The sequence below is a fragment of the Lissotriton vulgaris genome, chromosome 6 (genome assembly GCF_964263255.1).
Source record: "Lissotriton vulgaris chromosome 6, aLisVul1.2, whole genome shotgun sequence".
Classification (NCBI taxonomy): Eukaryota; Metazoa; Chordata; class Amphibia; order Caudata; family Salamandridae; genus Lissotriton; species Lissotriton vulgaris.
The window spans coordinates 1,234,881,225-1,234,898,976 of record NC_141694.1 but is presented as its reverse complement, the minus strand read 5'-3'; the positions used below and the strand labels follow the sequence as shown (position 1 = coordinate 1,234,898,976).

The following is a 17,752-nucleotide window of genomic DNA, read 5'->3' as shown; positions in this document are numbered from 1 at the left end:
TTACCATTTTATTTTTCATCCTCCTGTCCTGAACCGAGTGTCAGGACGGAAGCGTGGACGCTGCTGACTGACAGTAACAGGGAGGAGGATGGGGTCATTGTGCACTTTTCAAAGTGTGCATGCCACTTTGGCCGGCTGTCTTGAGTGGGCCAGTCACACACGCGCACTTTGAAAACTCTAACCCAGCTGCTTAAGACAGCAGGGTTAGAGTAAGGGGAGTAAGGGCAGGACTCCAGTGTCCTCGGGAGTGGTGAGCGAGGCCACTCCCTCCAATCAGGATGCTGCTCTCATAGCATGAGAGTAGCGCCAGGATTATTGCCCGCACTGCATCCAGGTTTTGCGAATAGGTCTCGAGCGGAGGTCGTCGGAAGTCGGATCAGGTACGTTTTTTTTATATTATTTGTGCACACCTGCCTCCCACCCACCCAGCAGATTCCAGTCACCAGTTAGTGATTTGTATTGATTACTCAATGTGGTCAAGTGTCCTAGGTCAGACTATGAGCGGCCTTGCTGCTTGTCAGCTGGCAAACTAGACACTGGGCTTCCTGTTTAATCTAGATTTATTTACAGTACATTTTTGTGGAATTAAGTAAATGCTTAAAAGTAAATTTGCCAGAGCAAGTCACAAGTCACTTCCTTAGAAAGCAAAGTAAGAAAGAGAGACATGGTACCACTAGAACAATGATACTGCCGGAACTGCTTACAATATTCTCCCACTGGCAAGTGTTCGGACTGCAATCCAGGCCATCTTTTTTTGCCCACTGTCCCTTTCTAGACAGAGACAAGTCATATGCAAATCTGTCTCACTCCTGCTCCAATAGGAACAGTCCAGCCTGAACTGCCGGGCTGGTCCCCTACTGATGGCAACACAGGCGACCCCAGACTGGTTTCAGCCGATTTAAGCCTCAATCAATGCAGCTTGAGATCATTGCACAAAGAGCACGAGAAAACCTCCCCTAGAACTAAATATATAAAAAGGCAAACACTCTAATCTTTGGTTCAAAACATCATCATTGTCCCACACAGAGAGTATTTATTTGAAAAACATATGTCTATTTATTATTATTGTCTGAAGTTTTCATTCGTAAATCCAAAAGCAATAAAAGACATCAATATATATACATACTCTATTTACATTTCAAAGCATATGTGAAGCACGCCCTCTCACAACTTCAATACAAACACCAATCACACCCATCCAAACCACCATCAATCATACCACTCGACAATATATACAAAGGACACAAAATAATTACAAAAAATTGACATTCATATATGTACACAAATTCAAACAAACAAAAAAGAAGCAAAAGGAAACAGGAAACAGAACAAAAGGCGCCGACGCGCGTTTCGGAACAGGACCGATATCCACCAATCCTTTGTCAGGGCGCAAATGGATACATGTAATTTCTTCTGTATCTTCTCAGAACATCAGAAGTATTCCAGAAAGTTCAAATTCCAAAAATAATTCAAATTGTATAAAATTTGCGTAGGAAAATGAAATCAGGGCTGCAGCTTCACATCATAGTATTGGATCTTTAGAAAATATCCCTATCTTCAGAAAGGGAAATACATTGGAGGTACACGTATAAAGAATAGTGCTTCACTGAAGGGCTGAATTCGACTCATAATAAGATAGATCTTAATCAAAGTAAGATAGTCACAGCGATGGTTCGACCTGCGATGTTTAAGTTCAGGCCCATACTCCTGAAAGTGTCTCCAGCTGGAGAAAACCTCCGAATCGGGAAAATGTGTATCCCGCAGAGAATAATGGATTGGAAGCGATAGTCCGGTCAGAGATAATAGACAAAGGACCCAGATTCCTGTGAAGTCCCCCGATGATTGGAGTCCCGTAGCGCATGGGGGTAGCGCGTCTCCTTTTGAATACGTCGTAGTGTGGATCCAACGATAGAGCTGAGGCGGTCCTTGCCTCAGCTCTGGACCGACTCTTTCATTGCCAATGCGCTATTGGACTAAATGCCACCTTGTTCTTGGACTATACACCTGGATTCACAAGCTTCCCTGAAGAATCGGAGATCTTGAATTTTTCGTGAGCTCCTACACCCACCTTAGACTCTTTTTACTAGAGCACTACCCTCAAATTAATGACCATTGTCCTGATGATGACCTGCAATCATTCAGGTTGAAAAGCCGTCGACTACCCAGCCTAGAATTCAGGCGCTACTGTGGTCAATTTAATTATCTGACTATTTTGTACATAAACACTATATTACCTGCATAATTTTGACCACCTTAATCTTACCTATCCTCGTCGTTCACGCTGTTTTTCGCACCCTTGTGTCACTGCACCATTCACCTTCACTAGCACGCCCAGTGCCCACCTTGTGTGTTATGGTCATTGTATAATCATGCACTGTAGTGCTTCTTAACTACTTACCAAATGATAGCTTGACTTACTTCACCCTACCCTTATGTTGTAGTCTCCCTTCCTTTGTTCCCCTTCCCAATTGTGATTAATTTCACCGTTTTGAATTGTCCCTCCTTAACCCCTCCCATGCTCATGACGGAACCGTTCCGTCACAAGCCTCGGGTGGGCTGTGCTGGTGACGGAACAGTTCTGTCACGGCCCGCTCGCCGCGCCTGCCCGGTGCAAATTCCGCTCCTGCGCTGACGTTCTAAAGAGCGGGCGGGGCCGTGACGGAACCGTTCCGTCACAAGCACAGCTCACCCGCGGGCCGTGACGGAGCGGTTCCGTCACAGGCACGGGAGCGCTGCGCGGCCCCGCCTCCCCCTTAGCGCTGCGGCGGAATAGCCACCGCAGCGAAGGGGTTAATATTCTCGAGCTGAGACATTATTTTTGTTGCAAACTGCGCCCATTCTCACCTGGGTTAACGGGCTGTACTCCTGTTAATTGTTACTCTTTCACTTTTAGAAAGTGGCCATTTTCTTTCTTAAATATTATAAGTAGACTATGACTATTTTCTTAAACAAGAAATCATATATACCACATTAGAGTGCGCCTAAAGGTGAACTAAAACAGAGCAATTTTCATGAAGGTGGTGTGAACAGATACACACAAAGAGTAAAAATTAAAATTATAGTCCACCTTTTTAGGGCTCGGACTCCTCCCCACTGAAAGTGGGAGGAGTTTCGAGAACTAATGTTAAAGAAGAAAAAAAAGAAGTATCTCCTAGGGCTTTGGCCGAGACAAATTCCACACATTCCTTTGCGTGTTCTGTCATCTGGCCAGTGATTCGTGTTCGTTGTGTTGTCGTTTTAATAGGCTTGAAGTGATAGGGTAAATGTAGTTTTGTTCCGCCATTTTGGGCATATTTCGTTCGTGCTCGCGCAAAGAAGTACATTAATTATAATTAGGAGCTGTCAGGGTGCCTCCGTAAGTGAATCCAGATGGCCGGGCGCGTTCACCATTCAGCAGCGCTCAGCGCGCAGCTGCTCCAGTCCCGGGCTGCCGCTAATTATCCTCGTAGTCAGGGAACTCCTCGTATTTCGATAACTCGACAAGCTCACAGGGTCCCAGCGTCCGTGGCAGGGAAAAAGCAGAGGGTTTGTAACAGCGCCAATGAAGAAAAGAAAACGCCAATGTTCAGTGTTGTACTGCGAGCGGCCATCCGAAATAATTGTTCACTTTCTTGTACCGTGCAAAGAGTAGCTGATTCACCCCTCGTTGTAGCATAGTTTGGTGGAGCTTTTCTGTACCCTGTGTTCGGCTGAAGAGAGGTGCGAATAGGGAGCGATTACGAAGCTGTTTTCCTTGCCATTAGTGGAGAAGGCGAGGCAGAGAGGGCCTCACAGTGATCATGGAAAGGGCGCCCTGCAGCAGCCGCCAGGGAATGGGCATTCACGCTTGGGGGGAAGAGATAGGAGCAGCCTTGTTCAGTCACACTGTCCTGATAAGCGGGTTTGCTGACAGGAGGCCTGATTAAACTGCCAAACTTGCTTCAAAGAGTCAGATCACAGTATGAAGGGGCCGAAAAAATGTCGAATGAGTGTGCCTCGGGAAAAATGAGAGGCCAGCGGGTGTAGTTGAAATGTCCAGCCTGCACACACCCAGCCCACCTTTACCACACTGCAGCATCCGCGGCGCAAACCTTTCTTTTTAGTGGTCGCTGGTTGTTACTAGGTGCGAGGTATCTTACACAAGTTGCCAGTGGTAAGGCATGTTTTTGTTTTCTTGAAAATGGCTATTTTGCATGCGTTTCTCGGTTATTCTGGTTTGGTACCGACTGGTAACTTTTGTAGAGTTAAAGGATGATGTCTGTTGTCGGCTGCTAAAGGGGAGGCGTGTGGGTGTTTTAACACGTGTGCCTAGTTGCCCTCAGTTAATGCAGCCGTGTAGCCATTTGCTGCTGCCCAGGCGTGGTATTGATGCAGACAGCAATGAATCAGCTAAACATATTAAGGAGTTGCAGACCTACATAGATGTCTGGCGACCTTCCCCGACTAAGCCCCTGACCCTTGTTTGATTATATTTGAAATCGCTTCGAGAGAAGGAACACACACAGTAGGGGAATTGAAACATGTACACGACATGATGACGTTTCAGCAGATTTACATTCTTGCCATGTTGTAGTGTTATTACAAATATCGTAATGTTCGCTTTGCATGTGATGGGAAAAATACCCTTTATTTGTAAGCCCTAGAAAGCTATGGTAAACGAGTCCTCTGGTACAAGTAAAAGTGCAGTTTGAGAGCAGTTTGAGAGTGCAGTTTGAGTGCAGTTTGAGAGTGCAGAGTGCAGTTTGAGAGTGCAGTTTGAGAGTGCAGATTGCAGATTGAGAGTTGAGAGTGCACGTTGAGAGTGCACATTGAGAGTTGAGAGTGCAGTTTGAGAGTTGAGAGTGCAGTTTGAGAGTTGAGAGAGCAGTTTGAGAGTTGAGAGTGCAGTTTCAGAGTTGAGAGTGCAGTTACAGAGTGCAGCATGAGAGTTGTGAGTGCAGTTTGAGAGTTCAGAGTGCAGTTTGAGAGTGCAGTTTGAGAGTGCAGTTTGAGAGTGGTGTTTGAGAGTGCAGAGTGCAGTTTGAGAGTGCAGAGTGCAGTTTGAGAGTTGAGAGTGCAGTTTGAGAGTGCAGGTTGAGAGTGCAGTTTGAGAGTGCAGTTTGAGAGTGCAGTTTGAGAGTGCAGTTTGAGAGTGCAGTTTGAGAGTGGTGTTTGAGAGTGCAGTTTGAGAGTGCAGAGTGGAGATTGAGAGTTGAGAGTGCAGTTTGAGAGTGCAGTTTGAGAGTGCAGTTTGAGAGTGCAGTTTGAGAGTGCAGTTTGAGAGTGCAGTTTGAGAGTGCAGATTGAGAGTGCAGATTGAGAGTGCAGATTGAGAGTGCAGTTTGAGAGTGCAGTTTGAGAGTGCAGAATCAGAGTGCAGAATCAGGGTGCAGAGTGCAGATTGCAGTTTGAGAGTGCAGTTTGAGAGTGCAGAGTGCAGATTGAGAGTGCAGTTTGAGAGTGCAGATTGAGAGTGCATTTTTAGAGTGCAGTTTGAGAGTGCTGAGTGGCAGTGAGTGCAGAGTGGCAGTGAGTGCAGAGTGGCAGTGAGTGCAGAGTGGCAGTGAGTGCAGAGTGGCAGTGAGTGCAGACTGACAGTGAGTGCAGACTGACAGTGAGTGCAGACTGACAGTGAGTGCAGACTGACAGTGAGTGCAGAGTGACTGTAGAGTGAGTGCAGACTGACAGTGAGTGCAGAGTGAGTGCAGAGTGAGTGCAGAGTGAGTACAGAGTGAGTGCAGAGTGACAGTGAGTGCAGAGTGACAGTGAGTGCAGAGTGACAGTGAGTGCAGGGTGACAGTGAGTGCAGGGTGACAGTGAGTGCAGAGTGACAGTGAGTGCAGAGTGACAGTGAGTGCAGAGTGGCAGTGAGTGCAGAGTGGCAGTGAGTGCAGAGTGGCAGTGAGTGCAGAGTGGCAGTGAGTGCAGAGTGACAGTAGAGTGAGTGCAGAGTGAGTGCAGAGTGACAGTGAGTGGAGTGACAGTGAGTGCAGAGTGACAGTGAGTGCAGAGTGACAGTGAGTGCAGAGTGACAGCAGAGTGACAGTGAGTGCAGAGTGACAGTGAGTGCAGAGTGACAGTGAGTGCAGAGTGACAGTGAGTGACAGTGAGTGCAGAGTGACAGTGAGTGCAGAGTGACAGTGAGTGCAGAGTGACTGCAGAGACAGTGTGTCAGGGTGCACATTGTGTGAGTGTGCAGAATGAGTGTGCAGGGTAAACAGTGTGTGACTATGCAGGGTGACATTGGGAGTGTGCGGGTGAGCAGTGTGTGAATGTGTAGGGGCAGTGTGTGAGTGTGCAGAAAACACCCCACACACATACACCACACACACATAACGCACACACAAACCATACACCTCAGTCTCTCAACACCACACACTTGTCACCACTCAACACAACACACTCACCACCACACTCACTCCCCAGGCTCACCCTCACAGACTTACCACCACACACTCACCAGCACACAGAAAACAACACACACAACAACACACCCCCAGCCGTCAATGAATGCTTTCACCATGCACAAACACCAACAACCATCATCCATCTGTGCACGCTTTTACCAAGCACACACCCACCAGCCGTCAGTGCACCCTTCCACCAGGCACACACACCTCCAGCCGGCAGTGCACTTTTCCACCAAGCAATCGCAGTATGGTACACTTTACTTTTAAACATATTCATATAAAGCACAGCATGCCACCATTGGTAAAATTACAATTCAACCAAGATACTTCCACTACACACCACATGCACACACTCCATAACACATGGCAAAAAGACATTGGCATTTACAATGCCATTAGCTCAAACTCAAATAAATCCGAGCCCGATTGCATTTCTAATGCTTGTTTTTTTGTTTGGATGGGAGCAAGAGTATCATGGATCGTCGACTCGGATACTTACCTACCTGTTGGACAACACACCAGACAGGGCATTATTTTGATGGCATGGTATGCATAATTTCTTATGCATGAATTTTTGAGTGTGTAGCCCTTCCTTCTGTCTGATGAAGGGATGAAGGCTCGACCCCAAATCATCTTCAAATGGGCCGAAATATTGACGCCTACATAACTTAATGCTTGATTAAATGCAATGACAAATGGGCATAAGATTGAGTTGACTGACAATGCTCATTAAGTTTACACCAATGTGCAGCAAGCTTCTGTTTATTTTTCCTCAACTCTTTAGGTTTATCTGTGCATGTCCCCTTCATAAGAACTGTGCTGTGTTAGTTCACCATTAGGAACACCCTTATGTGGTGTATATAATGTCTTTATGACTAAAATAATTGTTTAAGATGCATATCCTGATTGTATATGTATTTTTACTTACTGGCATAATCCTTTATGATGTTTTGACCAAAGAAAGTTTTGTCTCTATCCTATTCTATACTGCACTTTATAGTGCATGGCTACCCTTAGGCATCCCAACGCTTGTAGTGCAACACAACTGAGTTCGAGAGGGTTAGAGGGATCTGGTCTGGAAGAGCCAATTCTTTAAAGATTTTCGGAAGGAAAGTTATAGTTTAGCTGATCTAAGAGAAAGCAGAAGACAATTCCAAAGTTTAGACGCACATTTTTAAGAATTTTATGTGCCCTGATCAATATTTATTTTATGACCATGGAAGTTAGAGAAGTTCAAAACAATATGGTAATGTCTTTACCAATTTGGGAGGTTTTTCTTTAAGTGATTTTTTCGTGGAGAAGCATTAACTCCCATAGAATCGCTATATCCAACAACCCCTCTAATGCTGAGGAAGCAGCATCAATCAGTCTCCAAGGAGGAGCATTAACCAGATTCTGTATCCAAAGGCCCTGTGTACTTCTCTGTACACATCATCCGATTCAGCCAAAGTAAAGCTTTGAAACAAAAACCAAAGGTTTGGGAAATGCGGAGTGGTGTCAAACGTGCTAGGAATCCAAGAATAATCTGCACTGATCTCTTTTTCATTTCTTTTATTCCTTTCTGTGCACTGAAACTTGACCATCTTTCCCCAATGCGCCACATACACAACCCCTCAGCCTCATGCAAAGTGTAGATTAAGGCACACAGGAGTTACCAATCAGTACTCCTCATGCGCTAACCACCACATCACGAGTGCTGAGAACACCCCTACGCATTTCTTCCACCTCTCATTCGGTATTCCCATGAACTTACTGAGGTGGTAGCTTTCATCAAGGTACGTGTTGCCCTTGGGTCTTGCATCGTAATAGAACTATGGCTAGATGAGCCATTGAGGAGCACAAAATTCTACTGGGAAGGTAGGGAGTTACTAAAGTAAGGGAGATCATGAGCTTTCTGTCGAGGAGTGCCCTATCGGCAATACAATGGGATTTGAACTTGATCCTCTCCACCACTGGAAGCCAAAGCCTTGTCGGGCAGATTGACTTCTGGGCAGTGCTTGAAATGGAAAAATAGAAGTGCAGGTACTCTGTACCAGAGTACCTCCTTGTTTCTGAGAAGTGTTGGTACTCTCCAATTAAAAGTATAGCATTTCTCTTAAGAAGTGCCAGTACTCTCCCTCTGAAAACAAAAGTGCTGGTACTCCGTACCGGCCCATTTAAAGCACTGCTTCCGGGTAGCTTGCACAGCATCTAAGCAGAGGAGTTCTGGATCACCTGCAGTTTTCTTATTGTGGACTTCAGGACACCCAAGTATAAAGAGTTGCTGTAGTTCAAGTGAGAAAGAATAAAAGCCTGAACCATCAGCCTCTGCGATGGGTGGAAGCAGGCTAGAATTTTTTTAAGCATCCTTAGTAGGCCAAAACAGATGGCTGGCAGCTATACTACTTGGGTGTTAAAGTTCAGGGATTTGTCCAGCCACATACCAAGGAGATTTATACAATTTTTTGGGGTAGGAGGGGGCCTAGACAACTTGGCCAATTCAAAGTAATTGAGGGCGAAAAGTTGTTGCTTAGCAACATGAGCTGCATTTTTTCTCCATTTAATTTAAGGCATGAGCGGTTCATCCAACCTGCAACTTCCTCTAGGCAAGTGCCTAGAGCAAAGTGGGCGGGAGGAGAATTCTGGCTTTGGGTGAGAGAGAAGACTAGTTGAGTGTCGTTTGCATAGGACACTATTGAGATCCCAAATGGATGAAAGATCTCTGCAAGTGGCCTCATATGAACTTTACATAGAGTAGGGCTCAAAGACGAGCCCTGAGTTACCCCGCATTTTTAGAAGAAAGATCTCTGACGTATAAGCTTCGTCAAAGACTTGTAAAGACCTGCTTTCAAGAACGGACTTTAGCCAAGAAAAGGCTAGTCCTGAAATTCCCCCTTTCAGCAAGGATGTTGTGGTCCACCGTATCGGATCTATGTTGATACAACGCATTTTATTACAACGCATGCTTTTACAACGCATTTTTTACAACGCAAAAACTTTTACAACGCATGTATTTACAACGAATGTTTTTACAACGCAGGTACCTTTACAACGCATACCATTACAACGTAAGTATTGGTAAATATATATTAATTTTATAATCGTAAATTAATTTAAAAAAATATAATTTAATGTAATTTAATTTAAATTTAATTTAAATTTATTTTTACCCTGTACCCCTGTACCCCCAAAACTGACCCAGAACCCCAAAAATACCCCTTTACCCAAAAACTAAAAACTGACCCTGAACCCCAAAAATACCCCTTTACCCAAAAACTAAAAACTGACCCTGAACCCCAAAAATACCCCTTTACCCAAAAACTAAAAACTGACCCTGAACCCCAAAAATACCCCTTTACCCAAAAACTAAAAACTGACCCTGAACCCCAAAAATACCCCTTTACCCAAAAACTAAAAACTGACCCTGAACCCTAAAAATACCCCTTTACCCAAAAACTAAAAACTGACCCTGAACCCCAAAAATACCCCTTTACCCAAAAACTAAAAACTGACCCTGAACCCCAAAAATACCCCTTTACCCAAAAACTAAAAACTGACCCTGAACCCTAAAAATACCCCTTTACCCAAAAACTAAAAACTAACCCTGAACCCCAAAAATACCCCTTTACCCAAAAACTAAAAACTGACCCTGAACCCCAAAAATACCCCTTTACCCAAAAACCCAAAACTGACCCTGAACCCTAAAAATACCCCTTTACCCCAAACATATAACATTTAAAATATAATTATATACTTACCAATACTTACGTTGTAATGGTATGCGTTGTAAAGGTACCTGCGTTGTAAAAACATTCGTTGTAAATACATGCGTTGTAAAAGTTTTTGCGATGTAAAAGTTGCGTTGTAATGGTATGTCGTTGTAAAAGTTGCGTTGTAAGTGATGTTCACCGTATCAAACCCTGAACTGAGATCTATGAGGATTATGGCTGCTGAGCCTCCTTGATCAAGCAGTTTTTTCTTAATTATCGTGTGATGGGAGCTTGCATTCTCTTGGGGGTGTCTCACGTACCCCTTCTGTTTAGACGTGAACAACAACATCAAACATCCCCAGTGATTTCACCTTGTCCCCAGGGACTTAATGTAGCCCAAGGCACAGCTAGGCTTTGAAAGCAAGGCTGCAGGCCCGTGAGATTGATGTATTAAGAAAAACAACAAAAGATGGTTTTGTGCTTGTGAATGGGTCTTGGGTGGGGCGCAGGGCTATCTTGGGAGAGCCTTTCCCACCTGCACCCCTGCCTAGAACACAAGGTCTGTCAATGCAAAGAAACAATCTATGCTGAATCATCAGTTACTCACATAGGAAACTGCAGAACTCTATACATAATAGCAAGTCATCTCGGCTAACTCAAGGTCCATTCAGGGTCATGAGAACCTGTTTGTTTACACTGGTAAGTCCACAACAAACGAGATTCAGAGGACTTGCCTTCCCATCAACTGCCTCGGTTTCTGTGTAAATTAAGAGTGACGTAATTTGAATTGTGCACTGGCTTTAAAAGTCGGGGATTTCCCTGCTTTGTATACAGTGCGCTGTGAGAACACTTTACCAGAATTCATCGTGCGCCACTTCCTGCAGCGAAAGCGTGGATGCTTCCAGCCCAGCCAGCCGAGGAGACCTCTCTCTTCCTGGTTCACTCCCTCTTGCCCGGGGCAGAGAGCAGGGAGGGGCAGGGACAAGTCCGTCTGCATGCAGCTGCTTCGTAGTTACAGTTGCGCTGCTGTCGTGTCGCACTTGCAGAACCGGGTCACTTCCTGTACACCTTGACGTAGTTGGCCAAAGGAGCGCGGAAGCAACGAGCTACGCACCGAGAGACGGGTGACCTCATCTGTCACAGGGGCTATCTAAATCCGTGCTTCTTACGGCTTCAGTACCTTGCTTCTAGAGGTAAGTCACCTGAGTAAGAAGGACTCTTACTTTCACCTGTCATGGCGTTGTTCGTTGTCGCGTTCATTTTTTTTTAATTGTCCAGCGCATACAATAATTTATCGCTGCGTTTCAACGACGTTTTTCTACCTGTCATATCCCGGCCGTTTTTGTAAGCATTGCTGAGTTTGAAGCCTGGAGTTGGTCGTGCTTCTTCTTACCTTTCTCTGCTTGCCTCTAACTAGGTCGCCATTCTTTCTGCTCGGAGTACGGCAGGGGGGAGTTGAAATGTGTGTTTGTCGTCCTTTACGTCTAAGACAATATTCTGAATACTGGAGTGCTACGGAAGGGAGTACTAGTTGCGCAACATGACTTGCTCTGCAGGCTCCGCGGTGGCTTACCAGAACTGAGAGCTGGACAGTGTACTGCGCTCTGTGTACACTGATTTCAAACAGTGACTTGTGCATGGCGATCAGCATTTTTTTCAGCACTGAAAGCATAGAGTAGGGAAGTGAAATAACCCACATTTCCTGCTAGAAACATAATTTCACCAGTTGTACATGATTTCTGTTGGGTACATTTAAAGCATTTCTGGACATTGTACTATCGAAAAAAACAAGGGGGCCGATTCACAGTACTAATCTGAGATAAAATCCTAAATTTACTACTTTTGGTATTCACAGAAGCAGAAGGCATTTAGTAGTAGTAAAGTACCGGCTTGCCAGACACGTTGCACATCTAAGTCACTGGTGGTGGTTGTCAGTGCCTTATTTTATTTTATTACAATTTATTTTAGATGAGATGATTATTTTCTGGTATTTTTTGTGATATTTGTAGCCCTGATGAAGCTGTGATTGCGACGAAACAAGTGTTGGCTGCAATTACTGTGCAAATTTATGCAAAAGAGCCATTGGAATCACAATAAACAACTTGTTAAGACTGAAGAAACCACATTCAATCAAATAATCAAATATTTGTAGAGCGCGCTTCTCACCCGTGAGGGTCTCAAGGCACTGGGGGGGCGGGGTGGGGGGGGGGAAGCTGCAACTGTTTGAACAACCAGGTCTTGAGAAGTCTCCTGAAGGTCAGCAGGTCCTGGGTCTGTCGCAGGTGGATGAGGTGGGTGTTCCATGTCCTGGCGGCGAGATGGGAGAAGGATCTGCCACATGTGGTCGTTGGGTGGATGCGTGGGACGTGGCAAGGGCGAGGTCTGCGGGGCGGAGCTGGTGGTTGGGGGTGTAGAAGGTGAGTCGCTTGTTGAGGTATGCTGCTCCGGCGTCGTGGAGTGCCTTGTGAGCATGGGTGCGGAGCTTGAAGGTTATCCTCTTGTTGATGGGGACCCAGTGCAGGTCCCTCAGGTGGGCAGTGATGTGACTGTGGCGGGGGATGTCGAGAATGAGGCGTGCGGAGGCGTTCTGTATGCATTGGAGTTTCTACCGGAGTTTGGCCGTGGTTCCCGTGTAGAGGGCGTTCCATCTGTAGATCTTGCGAAGCATATGAAGGGTGTTGAAGCAGGAGGAGGAGACGGCGTTGACTTGCTAGGTCATTGATAGAGATGAGTCCAGGATGAACCCCAGGTTGCGTGCGTGGTCGGTGGGTTTCGGCGCAGTTCCCAGCGAGGCCGGCCACCATGAGTCGTCCCAGGCGGAGGGGGGTAGAGCCGGGGATGAGGTCCTTCATGTTGTCTGAGTTTAGTTTCAGGCAACTGCTCTTCATCCATTTAGCAACGGCCTTCATTCCTTCGTGGAAGTTGGTTTTGGCGGTGGCCTTTGGTGAAGGAGAGGATCAGCTGGGTGTCATTGGCGTATGAGATGAGATGATGTTGAGGTTGTGTGATGGGACGATGTTGGCAAGTGGGGTCATGTAGACGTTGAAGAGGGTCGGGCTGAGGGATGAGCCTAGGAATACGCCGCAGGTGATCTTGGTGGCTTCGGATCGGAATGGGGGGAGACGGACTCTCTGGGTTCGGTCAGCGGGGAAGGAGGTGATCCAATCCAGGGCTTTGTCGCGGATCCCTGCGATGTGGAAGTGTGTGCGTAGGGTGTGGTGGCAGACTGTGTCGAAGGCGGCGAGAGCTCCAGGAGGATGAGGGCCACGGTTTCGCCGTTGTCCAGCAGGGTCCTGATGTCGTCGTTGGCGGTGATGAGGGCGGTTTAGGTGCTGTGGTTGCTGCGGAATCTGGATTGGGACGAGTACAAGGTGTTGTTCTCTTCGAGGAATTGAGTCAGTTGTCTGTTGACGATCTTCTCAATGACTTTCGCCGGAAACGGGAGCAGGGAGATGTGCCGGAAGTTCTTGAGGTCCTTTGGGTCTGCCTTGGGTTTCTTCAGTAGGGCTTTGATCTCTGCGTGTTTCCAGCTTTCCGAGAAGGTGAAGGTCTCGAATGAGCTTTTGAAGATTTTCCGGAGTTGGGGTGCGATGATGGAGCTTGCTTTGTTGACGATGTGGTGGGGGCAGGGGTCTGATGGTGAGCCGGAGTGGATGGTGTTCATTGTCTTGATGGTGTCTTCGTCGTTGATGTGGTTCCAGGAAATCAGGTGGCCAGTGTGACTGGGGGTTGGTGAATCCATGGTGTTGGCGGCTGGCGGGGGGGGGGAGGGGGCTAGGGATTGAAGCTGTGATGGATGTCTGCGATCTTGTGGTGGAAGAAGGTGGCTAGAGAGTAGCTGAGGTCTTGTGGTGGCGGGATTTCGTTGGAGCTGGAGCTGGGGTTGGCGAGTTCCTTCACGATGTTGAAGAGCTCTTTACTGTTGTGTGGGTTGTTGTCGATGCGTTCCATGAAGGAGGTCCTTTTGGCGGTTCAAATGAGTTGGTGGTGTCTGCGGTTTCAGTTCTCGAGGGCTGCGTGGTTGTCTGGTGTTTGCTCGTGGCACCATTTCTTCTCTAGTCTTCGGCAGGCTTGCTTGGATGCCTGGAGGTCAGCGGTGAACCAGATGGACGTTCTGTCGGTGCGTCTGTTTGAGGGTTTCTTGATTGGGGCGAGAGTGTTGGCGCAGTCTTCGATCCATTGCCTGAGGTTGTGAGCGGCTGTGTCGGTGTCAGTGTGGTCGGTTGGTGGGTTTCGGGTGAGGGAGGTGATTAGCTAGTCTTCGGTGACCTTGTTGCGGTGGGGAATTCTTTGCTGGTGGTTGTGTGCTGTGGTTTTCTCGCAGGAGAAGTGGATGCAGCGGTGGTCCGTCCAATGGAGTTCGGTGGTGTGGCTGAAGGTGACGTGGCTGCTGGAACAGAAAATGGGATCGAGCGTGTGTCCGGCGGAGTGGGTGGGTGTCGTGACAAGCTGTTTGAGGACGAGGTTGGCGTGGTTGTCCAGCAGTGTGGTAGAGTTGCTGTCATCGGTGTTCTCGAGGTGGAAGTTCAGGTCTCCGAGGAGGATGTAGTCTGTGGAGGCCAGGGCGTGCGAGCTGACGGCCTCTGAGATGGAGTCGCTGAACTGTGGCTGGGGTCCGGGGGGTCTGTACATGAGGGTTACTCTGAGGGTGGTGTTGTGATCAATGTGGATCTGGAAGTGCAGGTGTTTGGCGGTGCTGAAGGTGTCTTTGGTGCTGATTGAGAATCTGAGGTAATTTCTGTGGACATCGGAACGTCGTGTGCCAATGAGGTGTTCATCCAGGTCTCCGTCAGGAAAGCGACATCCGGGTAGGATGAGTCGAGCAGGTCCCAGAGTTCGACGGCGTGCCTGTGGACGGAGGGGGTGTTGAGCAGTATGCATCTGAGATGGTTGTGGCCTGCCTTGGGGGGAAGGGGGGGGGGAGGGGCAGGATGTGCTGGTGAACGCTGGCTGGTGAAGCTGCAGTTTCGGCAGGTGACGGGTTCATAGCTGCGCTTCGGCATGGCCTGGAAGCAGGTGGTGGATCTGCCTGCGTTGATTGCGTGGAGGGTGTTGGCGTCGTAGCGGCGTCTGTTGTTGTGGTGCTCGCGGGGGCCATTAGATCTGATGCTGGGTACGGTACAGGCACGGACGGTCTTGCCTTTGGTGCGCCCGCTGCGTGGCCGCCATAAGAAGGGGAGGTGGGAGGGAGGAGCAGCTGGGAGGCGGGAGCGGGCACGAATGGGCGAGCGATGGGGCGTGGCCGCAGGTGACGCAGCGGCGGGAAGGAGAGGGCTGAAACGCTAGGAGGGCTATGAGGAAGGGGGGGAACAGGCAGAGAAGAGTACAATAGGGAGTACAAGCAGAAAACGGACTACAGCAGTTTAATCAAAGCAGAAATCCAGACTACAGCGTTTTGAATAACAGCATAACAGAATATTACAGAAGACAGACAAATAAAACAGGCAGAGAAAAATGCACCAGAGCTATCAGGCAGATACTCATGGCTCCCCACTTGGCCACCAGGAAAGAGGCACAGGAGAGAGCTTGCGGGGGAAGGAGGGCCTCGAACTCGCAGCAGCAGCGAGACAAGGGACACAGGCATAGCAGGTGGAGCTGTGCTGCGTGGGGAGCGACCTGCCTGCAATAGGGTAAAGGGTTTGAAGATTACATTACTATAACTGTTACATATACGTTTTTACTTATGCCAGATGAATGTATGTTGACTTATAGGGAACTTCTGACAGGAGTTCTTATTTATGAATGTTGGGGGAACATTCATCTCTCATGTGCACCATACTTATTATCTTTGTTCAATAATACTTTGATGGTAATCCCGAGTGAGCGCTGCGGTAGCCTCCTTTCCACCCCCTTTTTGTCATATAATAATGGTGTTGGAAAACACTATGCTTGTTCGATGCTCCATAGGTTGTACTGATTACGCACAAGACAGGGGCTGGCAAGATGGGGTTGCCAGTTGTATGGTGAACCTGTATAACAGTTGGCAACACATTTCCTTAGTGGTCTCGGACCTTTCTTCTTGGTTCTTCAACAACTTAGAGTGATGGTGGCTAAGTGCTTGCGTTCTTTCTTTGTGAAGGCACCTGCACCCTTCAGTCTGGATAGTCTAAGTCTCTGGGCAGCCATTTACAATGTCTGGATGGTTATACCTGGAAGCATGGGGTAGACACTCAGTTGGCACATGCTTGCAACTTACTCTCGTATCTCCCGCTGGGCCTGGAGCAGAGTCTCGGTTTGCACATACTTGTGGCTTACTCTTGGTTCTCCAGCTGGGCTGTTGCCAGGGCATTCTTGTTTTTCCTTGGTGGCTTCGTGGTGTAGATAGATGTGCTCTGTTAGTAGCTTGAGTCCTATCAAGCATGCCTTCCAGTCCTGACCACTCTCAATCTTCCCTCCTTCAGGGCTTAATTGGTCATCAGATTTCCCAGTGTGAACCAACAGGTCACACTTCCTTCTCTTTCTTCTCATGCTGGCGAGATCTCTCATTGCTCATGTCCCGTGTCCTTTTTCAGGATAGAGCAGTGTGCACCTTCTTTGGGACTGACCAACAGGGCCTCTCAGTGGTCGATTGTTTCTGTAGTCTGGCCACCTGCCTTGGGTGCTGGGCTCCGGTTTGGAGATGATCAGGGCAGTTGCTGATCAAATTCCCCTTGTTTTCTCTAGGGCTATGTTGCCTCTCTAGCCGAGCAGCGGAAGGTAGAAGTAGGTTATTGGCCTTACTCTTCACCGGTAAACTAATATGTCGTACCGCGAGATGAGCCTACCCCCTACCCGCCGAAGCATTTGAAAGCACTAAAATACGTTTTTGCTTTTCGTAACACATATGCTCATCAATTCTTTGAGCATTTTACCACTGGCAATCTTGCTAAGAGGTACAAAAGGATTTAGGATAGGGTGTGCCTTTTAGGGGGCCCACACCGTCCATCTCCTTGTTCATGGTCCTGACGAATACCGGGTACTAACCCACATGGTAGAAACATGTTGACCAACCCACAACTACACATATAGAGATACTTGGGTCGTAACTCCCCTTCCAGTATCTCGCCCCTTGTTTTTAACATTGTCCAGTTGCTTTAAAACAAAAAATTCATTTTTTCAAGTTAAACCAGGACAATTTTTAACATTTATTTTTGCACCTACATTCACAACCTGCTCCACTGTACTACAGGTGTCGAAGCACACCCTGGTGACGCTAGGCCACCAGGGTGGACCCCGATGATGAAGCATGTCACCACTAGGTTGGTGAGTGAGGGGTTTCTTACAAAAGGATGAATCCTTCCTTTTCATCATTGAAAACCCCCTTTAGGAAACCTTCAGCTTTACTTCGGGTGATACTCCTCCATTTGTTTTTTACTAAGTCCTTGACCAGGGGAATAGGAGTATTCTCCGTTCACCACGGGTGAACACCATCCCTTGCTCTCCCCCTTGTTTTCCAGTATGTTGCTTCCAGCCATGTGTCGCTTGTCCCCTCTTTAGGGACCTTCTTGGAGCTCCCACTTCATGGTTAGATGTGCGTGACTGGCCCTCTGTCCAGAGGGTCTACCCTCTACTCGACACTCTTCTTTTCTGGATTGTTATGGTGTCACGCCAGGTGTTCCACATGACCTCCTCTGGGACGTACTTGGACATCCTACTCCATGGTGGACCCTCTTCCTGGACCATCTACTGTGGGCAGTAGGAAGCAGTGGTTCTGCG

General features: G+C 47.5%; 1 protein-coding gene across 1 annotated transcript in view; it reads left to right on the top strand.

The window, feature by feature from the left end:
- Window positions 1–10,885: 10,885 nt before the first annotated feature.
- Window positions 10,886–17,752, top strand: part of LOC147708676 (E3 ubiquitin ligase TRAF3IP2-like) — a 264,726-nt gene continuing 257,859 nt past the window's right edge. Inside the window, exon 1 of the mRNA XM_086927333.1 lies at window positions 10,886–11,250. The gene's annotated coding sequence lies outside the window, so the exon portion shown is untranslated. The remainder of the gene's footprint in view (window positions 11,251–17,752) is intronic.